The 23,372-nt window shown below is 40.2% G+C and overlaps 1 protein-coding gene across 10 annotated transcripts in view; it reads left to right on the top strand.

The window, feature by feature from the left end:
• Nucleotides 1–23,372, top strand: part of SORBS1 (sorbin and SH3 domain containing 1) — a 236,321-nt gene that overhangs the window by 106,613 nt on the left and 106,336 nt on the right. For 9 of the 10 annotated variants that reach the window (XM_068689544.1, XM_068689539.1, XM_068689541.1 and 6 more), the window contains one exon: nt 6,637–6,695. The gene's annotated coding sequence lies outside the window, so the exon portion shown is untranslated. Of the gene's footprint in view, nt 1–6,636; nt 6,696–19,962; nt 20,166–23,372 lie in introns of those variants that run through there. The other variant, XM_068689536.1, reaches the window with a different exon arrangement.

The following is a 23,372-nucleotide window of genomic DNA, read 5'->3' on the forward strand; positions in this document are numbered from 1 at the left end:
GTTAGCTATGAGAGTGCAAGTAAGTGTGTGTGTGTGTGTGTGTGTGTTTGACAGCTCTGTCCATGTTATACTAATTGTAAGAACAAAATGGCTACTCAGCCTGACCATGGGGGAAGGAATTTTACAAAGGCAACACATTGCAAAGAGAACAAAGGCCTCACTGCGTTGTGGCTCTGTGCAGCACACTGTTAATGCAAAGCAAGCTACCATTTCCTATTAAAGTAGTGTCTCACATTCGTGAGAGGTTGTAATGCGAAGTGATTTAACTTACTGGGAGCTGATGCATCTAGTTCTGGCACAGACATATGAGGTCTCTGTGGTCAAAAAGGCAGACAAACATGTTGGAGCTGGTGTTTTAAGCAGCTTCATCTGGTGACTGCACAGGGAATTGCAGGCACATTTGTTTCATTGCAATAATTTCTTGCATTATTCCCCCTTTTGTCTGTTATTGTTTCTTTACCAGTATTTGTGTTTGAATAGAAAAAGAATTCTGTGGTAAATTATGGGCATGTCCCACTTCTTTCCAGGCCTGACATGTTTATATATACAAAGAATTATGGATGAATTAAAGAGGACCAAAGAAGCTCAGAAATTCTTTGGAAAAGCTTGTCAGATTTTTAATTAATGGGCATGTAGCAGAGGGAATGAAATCTGTTGCTTAATACCATAATAGGCAGTGCAGCGCTTCTGCTTCTCTCTGTCATCCTTAACAGACGGATTTATTTTTGGTAATGAGACATTTATCTCCTTTGCATCTATTAAAAACCAATTCCAGTGTCAAAAATCAGTTGGAAATAATATGAAGAATGTTAGAGGTGAAATGTGTCTGTTTTTTTTGGATGTTTGTCAGAGGTCCGCCAAATCGCGAGGATCCCCTTTCACTTTGTTTTAGTGTATTTTTGCCTTGCTGCAATTTACATTTCCAGATCATTAAGATGTTATCTTGATTGCACCAAATAATTGTGTGAATATTTGGATTCTCTATAGAGGTGTAATAGAATTACTTGCAGGACAGTAATTAATATACTGTCAGCATAAGTGTTTTTCAACATTTTTTCTTTGTGTGGACCCTTAATTTTTTTTATTAGCCCCAGATCCCCCCAGTACCTGACTTAAGCCGCTTGGCAGCAGACTTGCTTTTCTTCATGCACAGAAAACCACTGAAAAATATCAGTGGTAAGCAGCAGCTTCATTCAGCTCACCTAGTGCCATGGAGAAGGAGTCCACACAGAAGTAATTGTGGTAAAAGTGCCCATTAGTAAAAATAAATAAATAAATAAACATATCGGTTCTGTATGCATTTCCTACCCTGATGCAAAGCAATTCAGTTTGGAAAGTATTTTCATACTTGTGGACTGGGTCATTAATGTCATATGTAAGCAGGTCTGTGAGCAGACCAGTTTTCTTTATCTGCCAATAGAGAAGCCTGTGTGGGCTCTAGATGAATGCAATGCATTTTTATAGGCATTTGTTTGAAATCCTGTGGGATTTATTAGATGCCCCCTAATAGATTTTCAAAATATACTATGACGTTCTGAGGGTGGGATATAATTTTCCTAGTGAGATCTGAAGTGCTTGACAACTGGTGAAAAAACAATTGCTTTCTTTTAGGTTTATAAATAAGCATTTTTTAAACAAACTGTTTGGTGCCTCTGTGCACTTCCATTTTGTTTGCAATAGAAGAGAGGAAATGGCCAGGATATCAGAAAGGCTTAGTGATACGAAATGACCTAAAAGCTTATTCCAGGAAGTTTATTTTCAGAAAGTGTTGAGTATTCAAACTTTGAGAACCCTTTAAAGTATTTGTGATTCACACCAGGCATTCCTTTCAGTCTTGGTTGATAAGCATCTTGTAAAGGTGATGTAAGACAAAATGGATTGATGCACAGAATGCCTTGACTTTTTAGCTGATAAAGTGCTAATTATAAGTAAAAACTGCAACCTCTCTAGTAACAGAACCACAGATAACAAATATTAAAAGGTTACTATTCCAGATGAGTTATTTCATCCAACTCCATGGGTGAAACATCTTTTCCATGGAAGAAATTGCATCCTTTGTGATTCTCTTCTGTACAGTACAAATCCTACAATTGTCCTTACCTACCCATTTCCTTCCATTCTTCCGTTCATGCATAAAAGTTATTCTCTTCATTTGGCTACTGCTGCAGCCTCTATTTCTATGTACTATAAACAGTGCTACCCTTTCTTCCCTCTGTCCTCCTACACACACTTTTGAACAGCTCTGGTTGCTAGGATTACAGTACTCATAAGGCTGGGGATGGGAAATGTCCCTTCGTCATCGGCTTCCTTTTGTGATCTTCTGTTCTTCTTTGCATTACTGACGTCATTTTTTCCAAAGGCATTTGTTGTAAGACCTCTCAGCAGCAGTGCTGTTGCTGCTGCTGCTGTGCTGCTCAATGCTCTTCCTGGCTTTTTGTTTGAAAGGCATGGAAAGTCGGTGACTAAGCTGGAGAAAATGACTTAATTTCATTCTGTGCTCTGAGTTGAACCTTCAGTGTCTTGTCTGGGGGCTATTTTAATTTGTGATGAAAAGGGGCAAGCACTCCAAAGCGGCAGAGGCAGTGACAGTTTTGTTTTCCCTCTCCTTCATCTCTGCTCCCCCACACTCAAGTTTTACAGACATGAATGCTGACTCTGTGGTGCATCACATACAGTGCAGAGCTGGGCATGTTTCTCCTTCACAAGAAGGTGTGTGGAAAATGATGGCCTTCATACTGCTACAAGTGGCACAGCAGCCATCCTTTGATGTGCAAGACTAATTTTTGCAGGGCAGAATTGAAATGGTGTTAGACTCTTGTGGGTAGCAGGATGGATATACATGCTCTTTGCTTTCTGACGTGTGCTTCTATTCCATGAGGGCACTGGTGTGTTTTGTTTTGTTTTGTTTTAATTTTTATTTTTAATTTAATTTCTGCTTTAAAGGCTTAACAGGGGTAGTAAAAGTATAGACTGGGAGGATGAACAGAGAGTGTGTGAAAAGCTCAAAGCCCATGGTCGAGGTTGGGTTGAGAGGAGGCAATGACGTGGAATAGTTATGAATGAGGTTTCTGCATGAGATGCAGGAAAGATTGCCCAGAATATATCTCATTGTACCTCCAGCAGCTTCCAGTATCATAATGTCTTTGTTCTTGGTATCCAGGATGTGCACTTTTGCTGTTAATACTTTGATATCCAAACATTTCCACCCTCGTAAGTAACTTAGAAAATTTACTTGAACCCTAAAATAGTGTCCCAGTCAGAACATATGTTCTGTACATTATTTATACTATTTAATTTAAAAGATAGTAATTCAGATATTTTACTTCATCTTTCTCAAGCTGTCTGGATGCTGCATGGCTGTCACATAAGCAGGTTAGACTGTTGGGCTTGCCAGAGAGGAAATTTATACATACTTTGCCCGCACCAGACCATTCTGCAGGGAGCAGGCAGCATCCTGGGCACTGTTTCTTCAAGCTGTAATCCAGCAGTTTGAAAGTAGAATTTGGTTGTGCTGTTACTGCCCTTCTGGCTGTTAGGAATGTAGTTGTAATATGTGCCTGATCCTCAGGGATATCTGTAGGAAGCATGTGTTCATGATTGAACTTAATTGGGCTCTCAAAGAATTTCTCCTCTGTGGCAAACGAGTGGAAATAACAGTCCTTTGGCATTCCAAATCAACATTAGATAAGAGTGGTTCATGTCAGAGTTGCTTATCTAATGGCAACACTAACTGTTACTGCTATTCATAATGTTGTGTGCTCCAGTTATACTTACGTGTTTTGCTGTCTTCTGGCAAGTGGAAAGTGTCAATTTCCTTGAATAACGTTCTTGGAATCAGGGCTTAAGTATTTTGCTTCATGTTGTCTATCTTTGGACTCTAGATTTTAGCCAAAACCATCCAATAGTTTTTCTTGAAATGAGGTCTGACTTTTGTTTATTACTATTTTCAGAAACATTTTTTTTTCTAAGTATGGCCAGGGATAGGGTGTGATTTGAGTCAAAAAGCTATTTTTGCAGGTAAACAATCCAAGTTTGACACATTACAGGTAGTGTGTGCTCAGCATTTCCTCCCTAGGTAAATTAATAGAAAAGAAAAATGTGTTGTACCTTTATGTTTTCCATAACAGCACTGGCATTAGAGCAAGAGTAAGTCAGATTATGATTTGAGTAGGCTTAGTTGACCCCACACCTAAAGGAAAGGCATTGGATAAGAGATTTGATCCCAAGTTAAGTTTAGGATAGAAAGAAAATATACGGGTGTGCCTTTTTTCTTTATTAGAGCTTTTCTGTAGGGATCTTAGATTGTCACAGCACCCAAGTAGGGTATAACAGCATTACTTTTCTCTTAAGAGGTAGTAAATGAGAAATGAAAAGCTGAATACCATGGAAAGACAGACAGCCAAGCTGGGCTGGCAAAAATGTGTCTGTTGGTGGAAGAGGCTTTAGGGTAACAGTGGTATCACACCATGTCTTACAGGTATACCCAGTAGTGTTATGGCATGGTTATGGGTTCCACTGTCCAATGTGGCGGGCTTGATGCATTGAATTGTGAGGAGAATGAGCCTCAGAACCTGAGGGTTGAGGTGTGTGCAGTGCCTCAGTCCTTGCTTCTGGGTTGATGCAACTGATGAGGTGGATTGGTTCCTGAGAGGAAGAAAGAGGTGGGAACACTTGAAGGATTTTACTTGCTCCCCAAAACAACACTGTTGAAAGGGATAAACTCCTCACTGACTGGCAAGGACATACCAATGAGTGCATCAACCTTACAACTGGGAAGGAAGAGCAGGACAGAAGAGACAGGCTGTCTCATGTGGAGCAGCTCCCCGGGGGCTTGCTAGTGCACAGGGCAGCAGGCGTGAGGGATCACTTGCCGGCGTAGGCCGGAGCCCTTCCCCCTGGCTGGAAGCGTGCTGGGGAGACTTTTTCTTCCTTCCATTTCTGGACTGCAACTATCCTGACAGAGATAGAACTTGTATGACGAGAAAGGGAAGTTTGGATATAATATATTCAGCTGAAGGAATACTTTTAGTCCTATAATGCCCTTCCTGCAGGGGAGAAGCTGGTGTCTTTTCCCCATCCAGAGGTAGCTATGGGCTACCACTTGAGAAGCAAAGAAAGAAGCAGGGAGGAGGTTTTCAGTTTTGAAAAGTGCCTACTTATATATTGCTAACTGACAGCTTTTCATTGGGAGTATACAGGACCCTTGTCATGGTCATAGCACGATGATGTTGCTAAACTGTGAGCTCTCCCCATCCCGAGGCTCTGTGGCAGGGGGACAGCTTGGAGTATAGGCCCTGCTCGTATCATCCGCACTGGACTTGGAGAGCAGCAGTTGAAATCTGCTGCTTTTTGGCGTTTCTGATTACTTGTCTATGGTGGTAACAGCAGAGAATGAATTTCCTATCTGCTGTCACTTGTTGAAGACATGTAGAGAATTGCCTGTTGTGGGCAGGGAAACGGATAGGTGAGTTCCCATTGTACAGCCTTAATGAGGTCAGAAAAGCCCAGAACCTAGAATTAAATTTTAGAATTTAGAATTCTAGGATTTAGAATTATTTTAGAATTTAGAATTCTAGGATTTAGAATTAAATCCTAGAATTAATTTTTAATAGAATCCTGAAATTTGAATCCTGAAAGCAGAACTTCTGCAGGGTTTAGATCTCACTGAAATGTTCTAGACAACTTTTGTAGATTTGTCTTTCTGGGCAGCTGTTTTCCCACTTGATTCTTAGGGAGATGTTCAGGAAGAGACAGGCAAGAGACAGAAGGAGGCACTTTTCTGAGAGACTGTAAGATGAGAAGCATCAGCATAGTGTCCACAGGAGAGAGCTGGCCCTGTATCCCACTGTATCCCTACTTGTGCATATCTACAAGCTGCATCCTCTGCCAGTAGGAAGACACCTGACCAAACAGCAATAGCCCCAACTGCAACACAGAAATCTCTCTTCATGAGAAGTTTTGTCTTAGTCCTGTCTCATGAGTATCTTTGTATTAAGTACAATGTAGTAAGAGTAGTGTTAAAACATTAGTATGCATCAATTAAGCTGCGATTTATGTGATGACCTGGGAGAATTCAACTGTTTACTGACTTTCGTGGTATTTTTAGGGTGTGTAGAACACTTGGAGATTTTCAAAGATGGTGAATAGAAGTTATCCTGTATGAGTTGAGTATTTTGCATTACTTCAACCTGCTCTGGAATCCAGTACCTTCTAGTTACCAAGCAAGCCTGTGTCTAATATATTAGATCAAAACATATTTCTGTTTCCAAATGCTAACAGCAGCACATTCAGTTCTCTGGATTTCAGCAGCTAAAGTGGGTGTTGCAGGAAGTTTGGCACTGTTTCTCTTTACAGAATAATAAACACAGATGATGTTGCTTTGGGTTTCACGTAGTCATGGAGGCTCTTTCCTCATAAAAGCATACTCATAGTCAAATGGTGACTTTTAGCTTTAAAAAAATAACAATACTAGTTGAAGTAGATAGGCTAGAAAAAATCATATAGATTTCTCACAGACCCCAGTGCCATGGTGGTTTCTTCTATTTTAGTCTAAGAGACTATTTTATAGTTCATTTTTCCAATAGATGCATTAGATTATTATATTGTAAAACACTTGCTGCTTTTCTCTTTTTCCAGGAGGAGGCCAGGGCATACCTGTGGAGCTGTGGCTTTTCTTTCTGCAAGCTCTGCCAAAGGTATGTACTTCATGCATTGTTACACTCCCCAGTATTCATCTCAAACACAGTATGGAAACTTTCAGTAAAGTGTCTTGCAAAGCCATTGGTAGAAGAATACTTGCTTGATTTTGAATGCAAATTTTAAACACCAGATATATGTCTTCCTCAGAGAGTTGCACTGAATTAGAACTAAGCTTGAGAAATCAAGTCAATCTGTACATCATTTACCACCCTGCTTGTACTGTCTACCGTGAATGATGTTAAAGACTGGGCTTTGTGGTAATGGGAAGACACTTGGTTTCAGAGGCTTCAGGACAAGAACCAAACTATATAGCATGTATGTATACGCTGACTTCAAAATCATGGCCAGTGTGTGTTGATTAACATGGTTCCCCAGGGTTATGCCCTAACTCACTCAGTTTTCACTCCTGGGCAAATACGAGACATAATGGAAGTGCTGTGTCCTTCACTTGCTGAATCTGAGAGTCTCCACAGACCTCTGTAAGGAGGTCTTGTTTTCTAATCAAGGACTGAATCAAGGTTGTACTGCTCCTCCTCAGCAGCTTGGTACCTGAAGCAGTTCTACCAGGAGAATTGCCTCAGGTGGAGAAAGTGCTTTCAGCAGATGTGTAAGATTTTGACCTAAAGATAGGATGGCAAAATAAATAAGAACCTGATGTTCAAAGGTTCAAAGCTGTTCCTGCTGTCTAGTTTGTTTTATAACTTGGAAGAATTGAAATAGCTTTTGTGGCGATAATTGTTAGCATATGATTACAGAGTTAAGAATAAAGAATCTTTTTTTTTTTTTTTTTTTTTTTCTATAAATGTTACTATGAAAGACCAGAATATAACTTCATATTTCCAGTTTTTCTGAACTAATGTAAATAACTCTGTAGTCTGGTTATTAGTTTCTATTTAATTCTATAGGATGTTGCAAAATGCCTGAGTAAAATTCCGTGGTTTGTAACAAACTCTAGATTTCCATGTGTCTGCTTTGTCAGCTTGGCAGTGTCTGCCCAGTAGCAGAGAAAGCAATGTTGGATGAGGAACAGTGGGACTGATTTATTTATTTATTTATTTATTTATTTATATATATATATATATTTATTTTTTTTTGCTTTTGAGCAGAGAGCAGGAAGTGGTGCCTTTGAACCATCACAATGCATAAGCTTTTACTGCTGCAGTTTGTGCTCCCCTCTGTACCTTCTAGCCCCACACCACTTCCCCCACGTCATTTTTAGTTGGGTACATGTAGAGAGGGTGCCCCAGTTCCTCAGTGAGCCATGGGCAGGGAATATGCTCAGTCTGCCTTTCAACATCCCAAGAAGCATGAATGGTTTCTAGTGCTGCATTTGGAAAGCCAGATATTCCGTGACCCTGTGTGAACTCACCAATGCTTTTCTCCCTCCATAGACCCCTCTTTTCAGTGTGGAAGAAAGAACTGAGAGTGATTCAGAACTAATTTACACAAAGTTTTCCCAAGTAATTCTCAACCACCCATGGGTTTTCCTGGAGGAGCAATATACAATAGGCTTTTGTCTCCAAATGGATTTATTTATTATTTTTGAATCTAAATGCCCAGCTTGACCCCGATCTTAAAGGTTTTTTTGTCTCTGAGGCATAGCAGTTAATCCTTGAAACCTTTTGAAGATGGGACTCTTCTGTGAATACATGAGGTATCATAAATCGTTAAGTACTAGAATTAATGCAAATTATTCTAATTATATCTGAGTCAGAGCTTGTTACATTTTAAATGAACTAGAGACAAAGCAAAGTGGTCATGAAAGAAGTTTTATAGTTTCTACAGAAATATATTTTTGTGAATTAGATATGGATTCCTTGACAAAAACAATGAGGTGGTGGAGGGGGAGGAGGGGGCAACAGGTTTGCAGTTCCTACAAGCTGTGAGCTCTAAATAAGCTGTGTAAAATTAGTTGTTAACTATTCATTTTAGCGATACATTTGGGTACTTGAAACCATATTCTTTAGAGGCAAAATAAAATAACTAACAGCTCTCAGTTTTATTTTCTTCACTTCAAATTACTTTGTGTTAAGCATGAAGGCATTGTACCACTTGTCCTCTTGTACCAAGAGGCTTACACTGTACTTAAAAGTGTTTTTTGATGGTCTCTGACTAGGCAGAATAAGAGAGTGGACTTTCAATGTGGTCTGTTTGAAGACCCTTCCTGTTTTAGTTTGATTGTAAGTATTTGGCCTCGTAGAACACAGCTTTCACATGTAAGCTCTGGTATTTGATGAGATGAAAAGTTAATGAAAATTATTATAGCTCCAGGGAATGCGTTTCTGATAACAGTTAGTATAGGCAGAGAACTGCAGCCAGTTTTTTTGCAAGAGCTGAATGCTTGCAACTGAGTGAGAATCTGTAAACAGTTGAGCTTCCAGTCATATGGGAGCAGATTTTCTGAAGTTTTTCAGTTCTGATCTTTCCAAATTCTATGCTGCTAGCTCATCTTCACTTAGGAGCCGCGCCTCTCTTTGCCCCTGCAATATTTCTAACTTGATAAATAGCAGACAACTTTCTTCCTAAACAGTTGTTGTCACTAAGATCTAAACCCTGAAAATTGTGCTTGTCACAGGTAAATAAACTTTGACTAGTACTGAAATCTTGTCATGCACAATTGTGAAAATGGGAGAAAAGGGGGTTCTTAGCTCATCCATGATGATATATCTGTGTTCCCTGCAATACTGCTTGGTCAAATCTACTTTTAAATTGCTACAGTGGTGGTTTATGAAACTGAAGAAACTATATAAAGTCCATGAGATATGCCTGTAATAGGATTTTTTCATAATAGAGTCATCTTCTGCATTTTAAACTGACTTCTCTTGGATACAGCTCCTTTTCTTTCCTACTGCCCACTGACAATTGTCAAATCTTCTTAATTCATCACTTAGTCAAATCTCTTTCAAGGATAAAATATCTTATTAGTGAAACTGTATAAAAATTCATAGGAAAAAGATCCGAACCCTAAGATGTGTTATTAGAGATAGATGGCTGGACAGGGGCCCCATTTCACTCCTCCTTTCAGAGCCCCCACAAGCATGCCACAGTAGCAATTCTTAATATATCCCTGGATTTCATGTCAACAGTGCACAAATTGTTGAGATGAAGGGATAAGACTTGTCATCACTAGCTTCACCATCAGTAGCAACCTGATACAGAGAGAACATGGGCAGAACAAACCCCAAAGATATCTATTTGTGCAGGTTGTGGAAATTTATGTTGCGGTTTGTCTCTATGAATGTTAACCTTAGGCTAGATGACATGAAGACCTGAGATGCTTGCTGCCCTATTGCATATTCTCCATTAGCATCACCATATTTTATTCATTGGCCCTGAGGCCAAGACATCATACATTCCCTGTTTGCTTGAGCATTCATTATTTGTGTGGTGTCAGTGATGAATCATCTGGCTCCTATTTGGTCCGTGAAATAAAAACTATGTGTCCGATCTGCTACTGGGTTTTCTCTTTCAGAATTATTTCTAACACAGGTTGTGATATACTCAAAGAAACATCACGCCAAGAGTGGAGTGGAGAATGGACAGAACCATTCTAGAGTCTTTAGCCAACATTAAAGAGGAAACAAAAATTTGAAATACTTCTTTAAAATTGTGTCATTGTGGAGGCCTGGATATAGATAACATCAAAGAGATAAAGCTCAGTGGCTGAAGCTGAGCCTACATCCATAGCACCAAGCTCTTGAGCTCTATGCTAATTCAAAACTGAAAAGAGGAGATATGGCCATTTCCAGTGCTATGATGGATGTTCATGGACCGTTTCAACTATTGCATCCTTTAACATTGAGACTGCAGTGTCACCAAACAGCTGCATTTATTTATTTATTTATTATTCCAGAAGCTTCTGACAGTCAGCAAGGATTGTATCCAAACAGTCTCAATGAGGAGTAGCGCACAGCTTGTTCCAGCAAATGCATTATTACCTATTAAACATTTATACAGCAGTATAAAGTTAGACGAGGATTCACAAACATAAATAAGACCTGTTCTTTGCACTGTAGAGCTCCCAGTCTAAATCATGCCCAGACGATGACATACAGCACAGCTGCTTGTAGGAGGAAGGGTGAGAACAGTTTGAAAGAAAAGTGATTTCTGAGAAGATGGTGACTGGAGAAGGGGATTTGCAAGTCTATGAAATAAAAAATGAAAAGGTGCAAAACAGTGAAAATAGGTTTAGGAGGTAGTAAGGAACAAAGAAGAAGTTGTTATAAGATAAATTTAACATTAAATAGATTGGAGAATTCACTGTTTTTATCATTTTTTCAACATTCAAGCTCGATGGGACACTCTTAAGTGGCTTTCTACCAACTTTCTCTGCATAATAGCAAAATGGAATAAAGTCTGTGGAAGTCTCTGTCTTGAAAAGCAATTAATATAATTTCTTTGGTTTACCCTGATCAAAACACGACAGTGTTCCTTCAATACCTATTGATCTTCTGAGCTTTGCACTTTATCCTGAACAAGCGCTCATTATGCTCCACCTGGGAAGCTTCTTTGTTTGCCTGGGAACTTCCAGTACTGGATTTATTCTCTCTAGGTTCATTCAATCTATGTTCCCTCTCAGCTTTTATTACTATTATTTTTCTTACAGCAGTATCAAGGAATTGAAAAATGAAGGGTTGTATAGATGCTTGTATCTGTTGTCTGGAGCCTGTCCTGTAAGGGAGCTACAGAAAACACTGCATGATTAGTCTAGTGAACTGTATGGGAAGAGAGAAATAATGGTAGTATTATCTGGGGCTGGCTCTAAGCAAACCTGTCTAGGGTACAGGTACTCTCTGGTCCCAAAAACCAGGCTGACTCCACTGGGGCACTGCTGACAGAAAGACTATATAAAACAGAGGGCTAGTTGGTGTTGAGAAAGGAGTGGCACCTTCCATAAGCATCAGTTTCTATTTTTCCTCTTTGCTCTGTTGACAGCATCAGGAGCAGCGGGGCTCCTCAGCAGCTTTGACACAGCCAGATCCATCATTCAGATGCATTCAATTTTGTCCATACTGCTGGGAAGCTTTTAGCCTGTTAAAACCAGCTAGTGCTAGTTCTTAGTAGTCCATACAAGTAATTTCATGGTAGTACTGTGAAATGATATAGGTTTCTGCAAATTTTATGTTACCTTGAGGTTTCATCTAAGATCTAGGCATGGTGCAAGTACAGTGAAAGACAATCGCCACTATGAGGAGAGTTCACTGTGAATATACAGACTCGCTATATGTAGCATTACAGACTTGCTATATGTAGCACTAATGTAGACTTTTGCCTGTTTTTGAAAAAGCAGAATATGAAGTGATTTAGCTGAAGTCATCGAGAGTCATCGACTCTGGGCAAGGCTGAAAATGAAACTAAAGTTTTTGCCTGGGGCTTCTCAGTGCCTACACACCCACCCATTATGTCCCCACAGTAAATCTGCGTGTGGCATTTGGAGAGGAAAATTTTTCTTTGCCCCAGGACTGCACTTAATGATCTCAGACCATTACTCTTTTTTCTCACTCCCACGGTCATTTTTAATACATGGCTATCAGAGGAGTTACTAAACATTTGGCTGAATGCAGCAATTTTTATCAGAGCGCTCATGGAATGTGAGAAATCACACGCTGGAGAGCTACTTGCACAGAGGCAGCGAATTCGGGAGCAAGCTGTCAGGAAAGGGACGTCCTGTCACCAGCTCTTGTACTCCGACACAGTTACCAGCAAAGTGAGCGGTCACACCATCCGTCCTGCCTGGCCGGCTCTGCCAGCTCAAGTCCATTTGTGAGCAGTGTAACAAAGGCCACGGTGGGGAGGACAGGCGCACAGACAGCATAGCTACTGGGTAGCTCCTGCCTGGGGCTGGGACCGGAGTGAGGGCTTTAAAGAACCAAGTCCATGTCAACAAGGACTTCATAGACTGTCTCCATGTAAGTCTCCATCTAGAGCTCTCTGCCCCTGGTTTGGGCAAAACCTGGGTGACTTAGTTTCATGTTTCAGAGAGCTTCATCTGATCCTTTGGAAGCTGCTAGAAATTCATAGTCTTATCTGCTGTTTGTGGCAGGGCTGACCGACCAGCCGACGTGGCACAGTTACGTGCTCCTTTGTAGGCTGACAGCACTTTCAGGATTTGGCCTAGGTGAGTAGTCCTGCATAGAGAAACATCATACTGCATGGGGAGCCATCTTTCCCCCAGCAAAACCTATCTCTACATAAGAGAAGCTAAATTTGTAATATCCTAAAGCTGGGATTACAGTATCCATCTGCTAAAGCGTGTTTCTTTTAGATTTAATTTAGGTAGCATAAGACTGTGAAACTGTCCTGAATTGGCTTGATATTGAAAGCAGTTTTGGAAACATGAAGCAGAGCAAAGGTAATTTGTGTAAAAGTATAGGGCCACTGCAGGCCCTGGTGCCAAGGACAGGGCTGGAGAGGGAAATGACACAGAGAAGGGGGATGGGGCACATGAGATATCCATAAACTGAAGATTTCTATTTCCAAATCACAGTTTAGTGGCAGCTAGAAAACAAGGGAAAGGCATAGAAAAGAAAGTGAAAAATAATTGAGATTATAAGTAATTCTGCTCTGCAAAATATTGCTAAGAAATTAAATTTCATTCCTGGAAAGAAAACAAAAAGTGCCAGACTAAAGCTGGTGATGTGGAGGTGAAATGGGAACCAAAGGCTGTGCCAACATTAAACCTTTTTTTTTCTTTCCCACATATTATCGCAGGGAAAAGTCAAAAAAAAAAAAAAGTTTTTCTCCTGTTCTGGAACCAAGCTGGGTAGATTGATAAAGCTTGTGCTATTTCAGGTTTGGATCTGAAAGATCAAGGAGATAAATTGTTACTTGCATGGGAACAAATAGGGGGGTGGAGAGAAAATAAAGGGTAAAGCACATGGGAAACATCTGCTCCGAGGAGGCTCTTTAGAAATAAGCTTCAGCAAGAGGGCAGGAGAAGCAGCTGTGCTGCTTGCAGGAGACCACCAGAGCTGCAATGACAAAGAGGATTGGAGAGGAGAGCTAGTGGTAAGGTTTCAACTAGACCTGAGAAACAGGCAGAGTAAGGACCTAGACCACAGCTTTGTGGCTGAGGTGCCTCTCTAGTCTAGACTGAAGGTGAAAATCTGGAGGGTGTGTGGGTAGTGCACTGCCTCTAACCCAGACCCAGCTCGGGGAAAGGTACAGGACACTGGATTTGTGCTGAAATGGTGCCTCCTTCGCAAAGAGGATCTTAGCACCCTGTAATCACGAGGGAACTGAGCTCTCTGGAGAACATCCAACCATCCAAAGAGGGATGGTGCTAGGTTAGGGCTTCCAGACTCTGCTTTTTGCTGTGTGAGAGGTTCTTTAGGTGACCTTGACCAGAGCACTTATGAGTAGATTCAGGTGTTTGGTTCCAACTCTTTAGAAGTGCCAGGTGCATTTCTCCAGACATACAGGCAATCCTACTTGTTCCCAAATGTTTGTCTTAACCAAACCTGACTTGTTCTCTTTGTTTCTACTTGGTAAAAGATTTCCAACTCTAAGAAATTTCACTTTAAGTTCTGTGGAGCTATCTTTTCATGACTAGTGTAAACTGATCCAACTCCTGGCTAGCACTGGTGAGGTAAATTGGGAACTGATCCAGCTAAAAACGTATCCATCAAATACAAAATGGTGCCTCACTGATGCAGGGAAGCTGCTTTGTGTCGTCTTAAGCAGGAGAGGTGCCCAGCTGCTGCTTTCCCAGAAGTGCTGATCAATTTCTTGTATGTGACTTTGAGGCTTCTGGTACTGAAGGCTTTTAGATTAAATAAATCAATGATCTGACCAATGGTGGCAACTCCCAGCTCCTGTTTTTTTCTGAAAAGTAAAAATTTTCCCTCCATTGCTAAAATTAAACTGTCTTTTTTTCTCATTGTCTGCTTTTTGTTTTTTTTTGCCTTTTTTTTTTTCCACATTGCTTTTGGGAGACAGATCCAAATCCCACTGAAAGCAATAATAGGATTCATGTTACTGATAGACTTTGGATCAGTAATAAACTCGGTTATTGTGCCTGGGGATTGTACTGTTTATACTCCCCAGCTCAGTCTCTATATCTCATAATGTATAATAAAAGATAAGTTGGAATAAAATTCATCCTATGTACCCAATTGTCTCTTATTACCATTTGAATTTATGGGAAGTCTTCCTACACTTAAAGACCACAATTGCCCTAGAATTGATCTAATCCCTATTTTCATAAATCTTTTTTTGGATGAAAGCACCTCAAAGTGCTCTACAATGACTGCTCAAACCATTCCAGTACAAGTCTTCCTGTGGTTGTGCTACAGCACCATTCCCATAATGAACCACAAGAAATGCAGTTGTGGGATTGCTTCCTTACTAGTTGAAAAGAACTATCCACAGATGGGAAGAGTTGCTAATACTGCATTTTGGTTTGGACTAATATTTTTTTCCAGGCTAGGTGGGCTGCAGAAGGAAAGAAAGACAAAACTTTCCATGAACCACAATAAAAATAAGTTTTGCCTCCCTGGTGAGAAGAGCCACTCCCAAAGCAGAATGCTTTTAGGGTGGGTGGGGAAGTTAGCTGGAAGGGAGAGGCTTTGTGCTCCAAAGAACAGATTCAGACCATCGAGGTTCTGTTCAGCATCTCTGATGCTTGGTTGCATTTCCTTAGCTTGCCAGATTTCTGAGTTAGGTCAATCTCCAGTTTTATACAGCATGTGCATTTTTTGGAAGAAACCTGAGACACTTGAGCCCTCTGTGCTCAGAATGAATATTAAAATATCCCATTGGACTTCCATATAAATTATTTTCCTTGGTCAAGAAAGATGCTGGGCATGGGCACCCTGCTAGTCTCTGTTGAGGAAGTGTTTATGTTTTTGAAAAGATTGCACTGCTGAGAAAAAGAATTAGGATATGTTAGGTTGAAAGTGGTGATTGAGAGTTTATCCAAAAGTACTGCACTTAAAGTCCAGGATCATGTTTGATTTTTAAGGAGAACAGATTTGCTTGCAGATGCTAGTTAAGGAGCAGTGGCCTTTCATTATCTGTTAGCTTCTGTGATGAGAGACCAGTTGGCATATAACTTGTCCACCAACAGCCTTTCAGTGGTCTTTGTCTCTGTGAAAGCACAAAGCTGTTTTTCAAGGTAGACTATAGAGATGGCTTGAAAAATTCAAATATGGCAAAATATGGGAAAGATCCTACGAGCCCCCTCATTATGTCATAGAAATGGTGGTCTAAAGCCAATCTGGGTATTGCTAAGATCACCAGGAATTTTCCAAAGATAATAGCATCACTAGTAAATCAGTGCGTGCCATTTCAGAACCAAAAACTGGAAAGTCATTGTTTTGATACATTTAGCCATCCAGTCTGTTTATATTGCAGCTTCTCTCTCTCTCTCAATATTTAATTTGAAGTAGTTATGAGTGTTTCCGGAAAGCAACGATTGCTAATGAAAACTGTAAAACAATGTGGCAAAAGAAGACCTTACATTTTAATGGCAGGATTAGCTGTGCTATGCTTTCAAAACCGGGAAAAAATATTTTTCACTTTTCAACTTGTAGATCAATTTTTTCCTTGAAAAACAATCTATAATTTCCCCTTCCTTCACCTGAATACCTTTGCTTTCCTTTCCTTTTCATTTCTTTGCTCCATCCAATGGAAGAGGGGTAAGGAGAACTTGGTAGAAACTTATGGATACACCTAAGCTATTGTATTACTTAAAAAAAAAAAAAGAGACAATACAAAAACTCTGAGGAACTGTACAGAAAATCTTACCAGGTTACAGTTGCTGCAATAAATTATATTAAGCTGCTTTAGACCATAATGCATGTATAATTCTTGCCAGCTGGGCATACAGAAGTCTGTATGGGTGGACCCTCAGACCCTCTAGTGACTCTCCTATCTGTACAAGTCCATGTGTTTGAAGGCTTTGTGCTAAGGCACTTGTTCAGAGGAGAACATAATTCACTGAACCACTGTCTCCCTCTGTAACACCTAAGGGACTTCCTATTCAGCTCTTGAATTGTCATAAGTCTGCTTATTTTAGTAGATTTTGGTGCAGTTGCTGTGTAAGGAGGAAAGTTCATGGATGTGAGCATCCAAGAACGTGTCCCATCAGTGTCCTGAGCTCTCATTCACCTACTGACCAAGTATCTGGCGGCACCTTGGCTGTTGGGATAAACTAGATTCCCCTGCCCTGTAGTTACATGGGTTACTCCATCACTACTTCCCTGAATGTCTTCTGCCAGGAGGTGTAGTTGCAACTACATGAAGGTAATGACATTTCCTCTGATCTTCTCTTGATTTACCATGTGACTCTTATTTAAAAGAGGGAAAGAAAGGGGGAATGGATGGAAATAGCATTTTTAGTCAAGCCTTGAAGAAGGGAAGGTAGGACCATATTTAGGAAAGGCAAATTTTCTCAAAGCGACTTTTAATTCTGTTGGTTCTCTAGCAGTAAGTGCATGGTAAAGTGAAAGAGAAAGGATGGACTTGTCAGGACACAGTAGTGAAGACAACTCAGGACCACAGTTTGCTTCCATGAATGGGTCAAAGACCAGGACCTGAAGATTGTTCGGGTGTTCCTCCTGTGCAGGAGGAAGGAGAACATCAGTTCTTGCTTTAGCTTCCCGTGCACTTGCTATGGAGGGGATGTTACTTGCTCTTCAGAACGGGTTAAGTGAGAGAGTATAGAGAGTATGGAACTAGGAAACAGAGTCTTGATGACATGGCTGTCTTCACCGTTTCTCAAGCTTAGCACTGAAACATATCTCAGAAGGCTCTTTCAATATCGGTGTGAAGCCTTGCACAGGAAGCACTCACTTTCTGAGGTAGACCAAAAGGTCTGTGATTTGATAATTTGCAACTTTCTGAGGTCTGTGATTTGATTCTGGTGATCTGATTTGTTTCTGGTGACCATGCTTCTTGCATGAGCAGGAAGGCTTGACCAGCCCAGGATTTAGAAACCACCTTTCGTTTCTAGAGGTGTTTTGCAGCCTAGAGGAACTGTCTGGCAAAGGTGGTAGCAGAGCTTTCTTTTGATATGAAAAAAAATCTGACAAAGAGAACAACAGTACCAGACCTTAGCCTGGAGATTGCTTACACGAGAAGTAACCAAAAATAGGCAGCATTTGAACTCTACGGTGTGTACGGAAGGCAGTAAATATTTATCCGTCCTTTCCTTCCCTTTGAAATAAACACTAAAGACTTCACTGTCATTCAGACAATCTCTGTTTCTATACTAACCCAGCTCTTTAAGGGAGACATCTATTTCCTATTACAACCATATAGAGGCCTTGAACTAAAATATTTTGCGTGCTTTTGCAGGCCTACAGGAAACATTAAACACACAAAGACAGACAAACAGCTCTTAAGTCCCAGTTTCAAATTAAGTGGAGAAGGGAAGCAGAGTTTGTGGCTGCTTTTCTCAGACCAAGTCTGAAAAGGATCTTGAGTCAATTGGTTTATTTTGCGTAGAAGTATCTTGTTTCTGAATATTAATTAACACCAGCTGTCGAACCAGCAAGAGCCAGTGGGCAGTTTCACCTTTTGCCACACAGTGAATGCTTGGCTACTACAAGTCTATTTTTAAAGTATGTCTCTCATTAAAAAAAAAAAAAAAAAGGAAAAAGGAAAAAGAAAAAAAGGAACCTTCATTGTCCAGCTCTTTGCTATAAGAACAGTCATTACCCAGTGATTGTCTGCTTGCCTTACATTGAAAACTGCCAACTGACAGTATATAAAAGTCACATATGTATTTAAATTAGCTTAGATGTTAAATATCAGATTTCACTACCAGAACGCGTTAGCTAGTGTAACTGTAGGCAAAGGGACAGAGAACAGAAAATAGGAAAAACGACTTCTGAAATCTGTTAGGGAAAAACTATTGGTGAGAAATTTTGCACATGAAGTGGTTATACTGGAGTGAATGATATAGCAGGGAAGAGACATAGGCAGCAATGTGAAAATCAGGACACTTTGGGTGCTGCCTTTGAGGAAGCACAAAGTCACCTCAGGCCAACTTTTAAGGGCAGTATCCAACTTTCTCAATTTGGTTAGTGGTCAGAATTTCTAAGTAGTTTGATACTTGGAATCTTAATGTACATAGTTAATGCCCTGTTTGTGAAGTAGACCTAATACTACTGACAATTTTCCATTAAGGGAAATTCACTGTAGTGAAAATTAGGTAAATGAGAATATACAACCACAGGTGTGGCTCAAAGATCCTCCTAATTCAGTCTGCTGTCTTGGCACTGACCAGTGTCACAGGTTTAGGGAAAGAGTTAATGTAGAAGGCAAATGCAAACTGCTACTTCACCTGAGGTATCTGCACCTTTTAGTAACTTGGGGCCAAAAACTTTCCAAGCTAAGTGTTTTAGCTTGGGATCATACCTTTTTTTTTTTTTTTTAATATATATATATTTCATTTTTGAGCTTGCTTACAGAGCAGAGAGCTCCACGACCTCCTGTGGCAATGAGGTTTGCAGTCCAGTTATGTACTCCATGAAAAGGTATGGTCCTTTGTTCTAAAACTTCTGCCTGTGGGTTTCTTTCAGTGCCACTTAGTTCTTGTGTTACCAGAAGGAATGAACCACCATTCCCAGAGTAGCAGATTTGATGCATTTCAAGATTTCATAGAGCTCTCTCATTTCCCCTCTGTCAACACTTTCTCAGACTGAAGAATCCTCACTTATTCAGCATTTCCTTGTCAAGAGACAGTTCTGGGTCTTTGATTGTTGTTACCCCCTTCTTGTCTTCCTTATCTAGTTTTAACTTCGAGGTGCTAATCTGTAAGTGGCACACTATCAATTCTAGATGTTGCAATTCATGAATTAGTACTTGCTGTTTGCTTGGGACTTCTTGGTGGGCAGTCATTCTAGATGAATGGAGTATTACATTACAGGCAGATTTAAGCCTCTGAAAGTGCACGCATACTCACACTAGTTCTTGTAGGGAGGAGAAGGAGGGTCTTTTAGGGATCTATTTCCCCTAATACAGTGCAATGATTTTGAAAATGGAGAGATAACTATCCAGTATGTTATATTAATTTCTGAGCTGAGTTAAAGACAGATTTCCTTTCCTTTCCTGTCCTGTCCTTTCCCATTGCAGACTAAGAATGAAATTAAGAAGAAAAAATGTTTTTCTTATAAAGATTCCAGAACTAAACTATTTTACACCCAGGAAACTTAATCAAAAACTGCCTGGACATCCTTTTCCTTTCTATGGCAGCTGTTTCCACTCTATATTTTAATGAGTGGGCTGAACTTAAACCTTTGGGGAAGGGCTTTCCTCTCCTTTCGCCCCCCCTCCTGGCATCGGTACGTAAAAGGCTGCACTACAGTATCGTGCTCTGTGCTTCTGGTGAATGAGTAAATGCCTGTGGCTGGACAGCCCAAAGGAAGGGCTACATCATGTTCTCAGCTGGTTAAGCTCCTTAATGCAAGCTTTTTAAAAATTTCCTGGATGTTCGTTTGACGTGATTTTGGCTGCAAGAAGTAAGTATTTAAAACCTCAGAAGATTTAAGACCTTTCCAATCTCTTCTAATTTTTCCCCTATAAATAACTTGTGGTGTATCTGTTGTCTTTGGAAGGAGATTCTGTTGGAGTTGTTTTATGTTACGTTTCCTGTTAACTGTTTGAATCTCTTCTGAGCGATTTAGAAATTCTTGCCTAATGTTGTACGCTGAGATTCACGGAGGGAAGTAGCTCAAATGGTGTTGTATGTGATGTGCAGTGGAGAGTATCGATTCCTTTTGGCTGTATAACTAAGTGGGACTTACTTATATCTACAGATGTTGTGTCCGAAATAGTTTTTTGAGTCTCCTTTTTCTTGCTTTTTCTCTGCCAGCTGAATGACTTTAAAAAACAGAATGTAAAAAGCCTGGCTGTGTAGTTTTGTTCAATGTCTAATCAGTCGCTCTCATTTGTGCTGAGAACATCTGCTTTGCAAGTTTCTGTCCGCTTCCACAGCAACACAATCATTTCTCTGTTTTCCGTATGCTTTCTCATACTGAGCAGAACTGAGAAAATGGTGAAAGCAGCAGTACTTCTGTGTTTCTTTCTTTTTTTTTTTTTTTTCTTCTGGTTTTCCTTCAGCACTAGATTACATTCACTAAACTCAGCAAATAGCAGAATTCCCTCTGGAGTACTGGGAAGCAGCCCAAGCTCGCTACAGTTGCGTTTCGCAGGACTATTCTTGTAGCAGGGTTTGCTTTTTTCTCTCTCTCTTTTATGGTGTGCTGAAATTCTTTCTGTTGTAGCTGCATTCCTGATTGATTCCATTCTCTGATGGGCGTCTTTTGCCTGTGAAATTTCCCCAAACGAACATCCTGAAACAAAAGCAAGACGGATGCCATGTGTATAACTGCAAGTTCAAGTTGAGAAGTTCTTAACTGAAACTGGGAATAAAATGAGTTCAACTTTAAGTCTTCTTAAGAGGTGCTAATTTGGGGCTGAAATTGCCTTAATTTATCAGAAAATTGAGGCTGACAGGGAGCCTTAGAAATTAAGTTTCTAAGGGCAGATGCAGGTCATTATGGGAATAGAATAAAACTGGAGAAAAAGATCAAAGATCCAGCCCAAATATCAGTCGCTATTCCTGCCTTACAGTCCAAGTGTCCACATACTCACACCGACTGGGACTTTTAAAATGAATTTTCCCATATTTATATCAGCATAACCAGAAGAATTAAATCTTAGGTCTCATGTAAATTGTTTTAACTGTGATAGGAATTACTGAGTCAAATCATTCAAATCATTTGGTGTGCTGCAGCTGGAACCATTTAGACCAGCCTCAATCTAGAACCAAACCCAAATGTTTGCTTTTAGGTAGATTGGGGTGATAACTGAAGATTGTAACCCTGTCTCTTTCTCCTGATTGTGGCTGGTTTTAATGCTTCCATGAGGTATATTTCATGCTTGCCAGCACCTTTCAAAGCACCCTGAGCAGCTTCCCAGTCCCCCCATCCGTGACTGGAGACAGCTGTTAGTGGTCTGAGCTCAGGAGGCTGAACAGAACTGAATGCTGTGCCTCATGTCCCTGTTAAGTTCTCCCAGATGATTTCCTTGAGATTTAAATACCAAGTTTGCTATTTTAGAGCATTCTGAGGCAAACTGTCCAGCAGAGGCAGACACTTAGAGCCAGAACCCAGAGCCTGGTTGCTAATAGCTGGTAAACTACCTTGTATAGAGCTTTCAGCCTGTCCTACAGGAGGATTCCCCTTGTAAGGCTCCTTTGAGGTGGCTGAATAGTCTCCCATTATAGAAAATCCTCTCTGTTATAACCTGCATGATAGCTTACTGTCCTGTACAGCTATCAGTTCCCGCCCAATGAGAGAGAAAATAACTGGGCACAGCAGCCTGGGAAGTCTAGCCTCCCTATGGCAGGTGAAAATTAGTTTTGGCAGTGAACTGGGGCTCACTAGGAGGAATAAGCTGAATACCTAGCTCTGCTGCACACAGTGTGATCTCTAGCATGTTATTTGATCCATCTGCATCAAGTTTCCCCACCTGTGAAAGTAATAATGCTTTATTTGTCTGTGTTGTTTGTATCGGCTCTGAACTAGTCTGATAAGGACTGCAGTCCTAAATGTACCTAGCACGTTAGGGATGGGATGTGACTGAACTATTAGATACTGCTCTAATAAAAACATTGAGATATGAAAACTGATTCTTTGAGGTAACTGCGTCATCAGCATGTATCCATATAGAAAGCATTTGCTGAACTAAATATCTGCTGCAAGCTTTATTGGGAAAGAATTGCATGTGTCACACAGCATATCTATTTTACTTTGATGTATTTCAATTAATTGGTAAAAGTGAGGTCTTGGTTTCTTATTTCTGATTTCAAGTTCTGGTAGTATCTGAATGGAGGCAAGCACAGATGTGTGTTGAATGTGCCCTGTGAGGCAGGCTGCAGTGATGTTTAGCACATGAATATGTTTTAATGTACCGTTCTAAATTATTTTTAGATTCCGTTGAAATCTGCTGGCTCTCTCTGTATGTGGTAAAGATACCCCAGGGCCAAAACTGCATAACTCAGGGGTGTCCTGTTGTACAAGAAACCCCATATAAAAAAAATCCTCCATTTCTGAATTCCAAAAACTGTATTATAAGCTTCCAAAACTCTTAAGACCTACTTAATTTTCAGAGAATAAACCATGAGAAACAGAGAAAAGCCTATTTCTTTTTGTTTACCTCTCATCATCTTGCCATGTTCGTGAGAAGCTTTTGGCACTCAAATCTGTGCTAACCTGTTTTGCAGCTCCCTCTCAGATGCTTCTTCAGAGTTTTTATTCTCACCGTGTCCTGATAATTTCTTTGTGACTTAATTGCTTTCAACTCTGTTGATTGCAGTGTTGAGGAAAAAAGAACAAATTGAGCAAATACTTGATAAACATAACAAATTTGAGCCCCCCTTACCAAGAAAGGAGGAGTAGGTAATATATAAAAAAAAAAAAACAAAAAAACTGTAGAGAACGTGTTTAAATATGATTTTCTGCATGGTGTGTGGCTCCTTAAAGATATATACCCTTAAAGATTATATACTTTATGAAGAATAGAGTATTATCTGTAACAATGTACTTAATTGTGGACAGTATATGTAGAAGGATTGTTATCCATGATGTACTGAAAATGTATGGGTGGATTTTGCCTTCAGTGTACTTGGTATTCTCACTCTTCTGAACTTATTCATGTTGTGA

This window comes from Anas acuta, chromosome 7 (assembly GCF_963932015.1).
Source record: "Anas acuta chromosome 7, bAnaAcu1.1, whole genome shotgun sequence".
Taxonomy (NCBI): domain Eukaryota; kingdom Metazoa; phylum Chordata; class Aves; order Anseriformes; family Anatidae; genus Anas; species Anas acuta.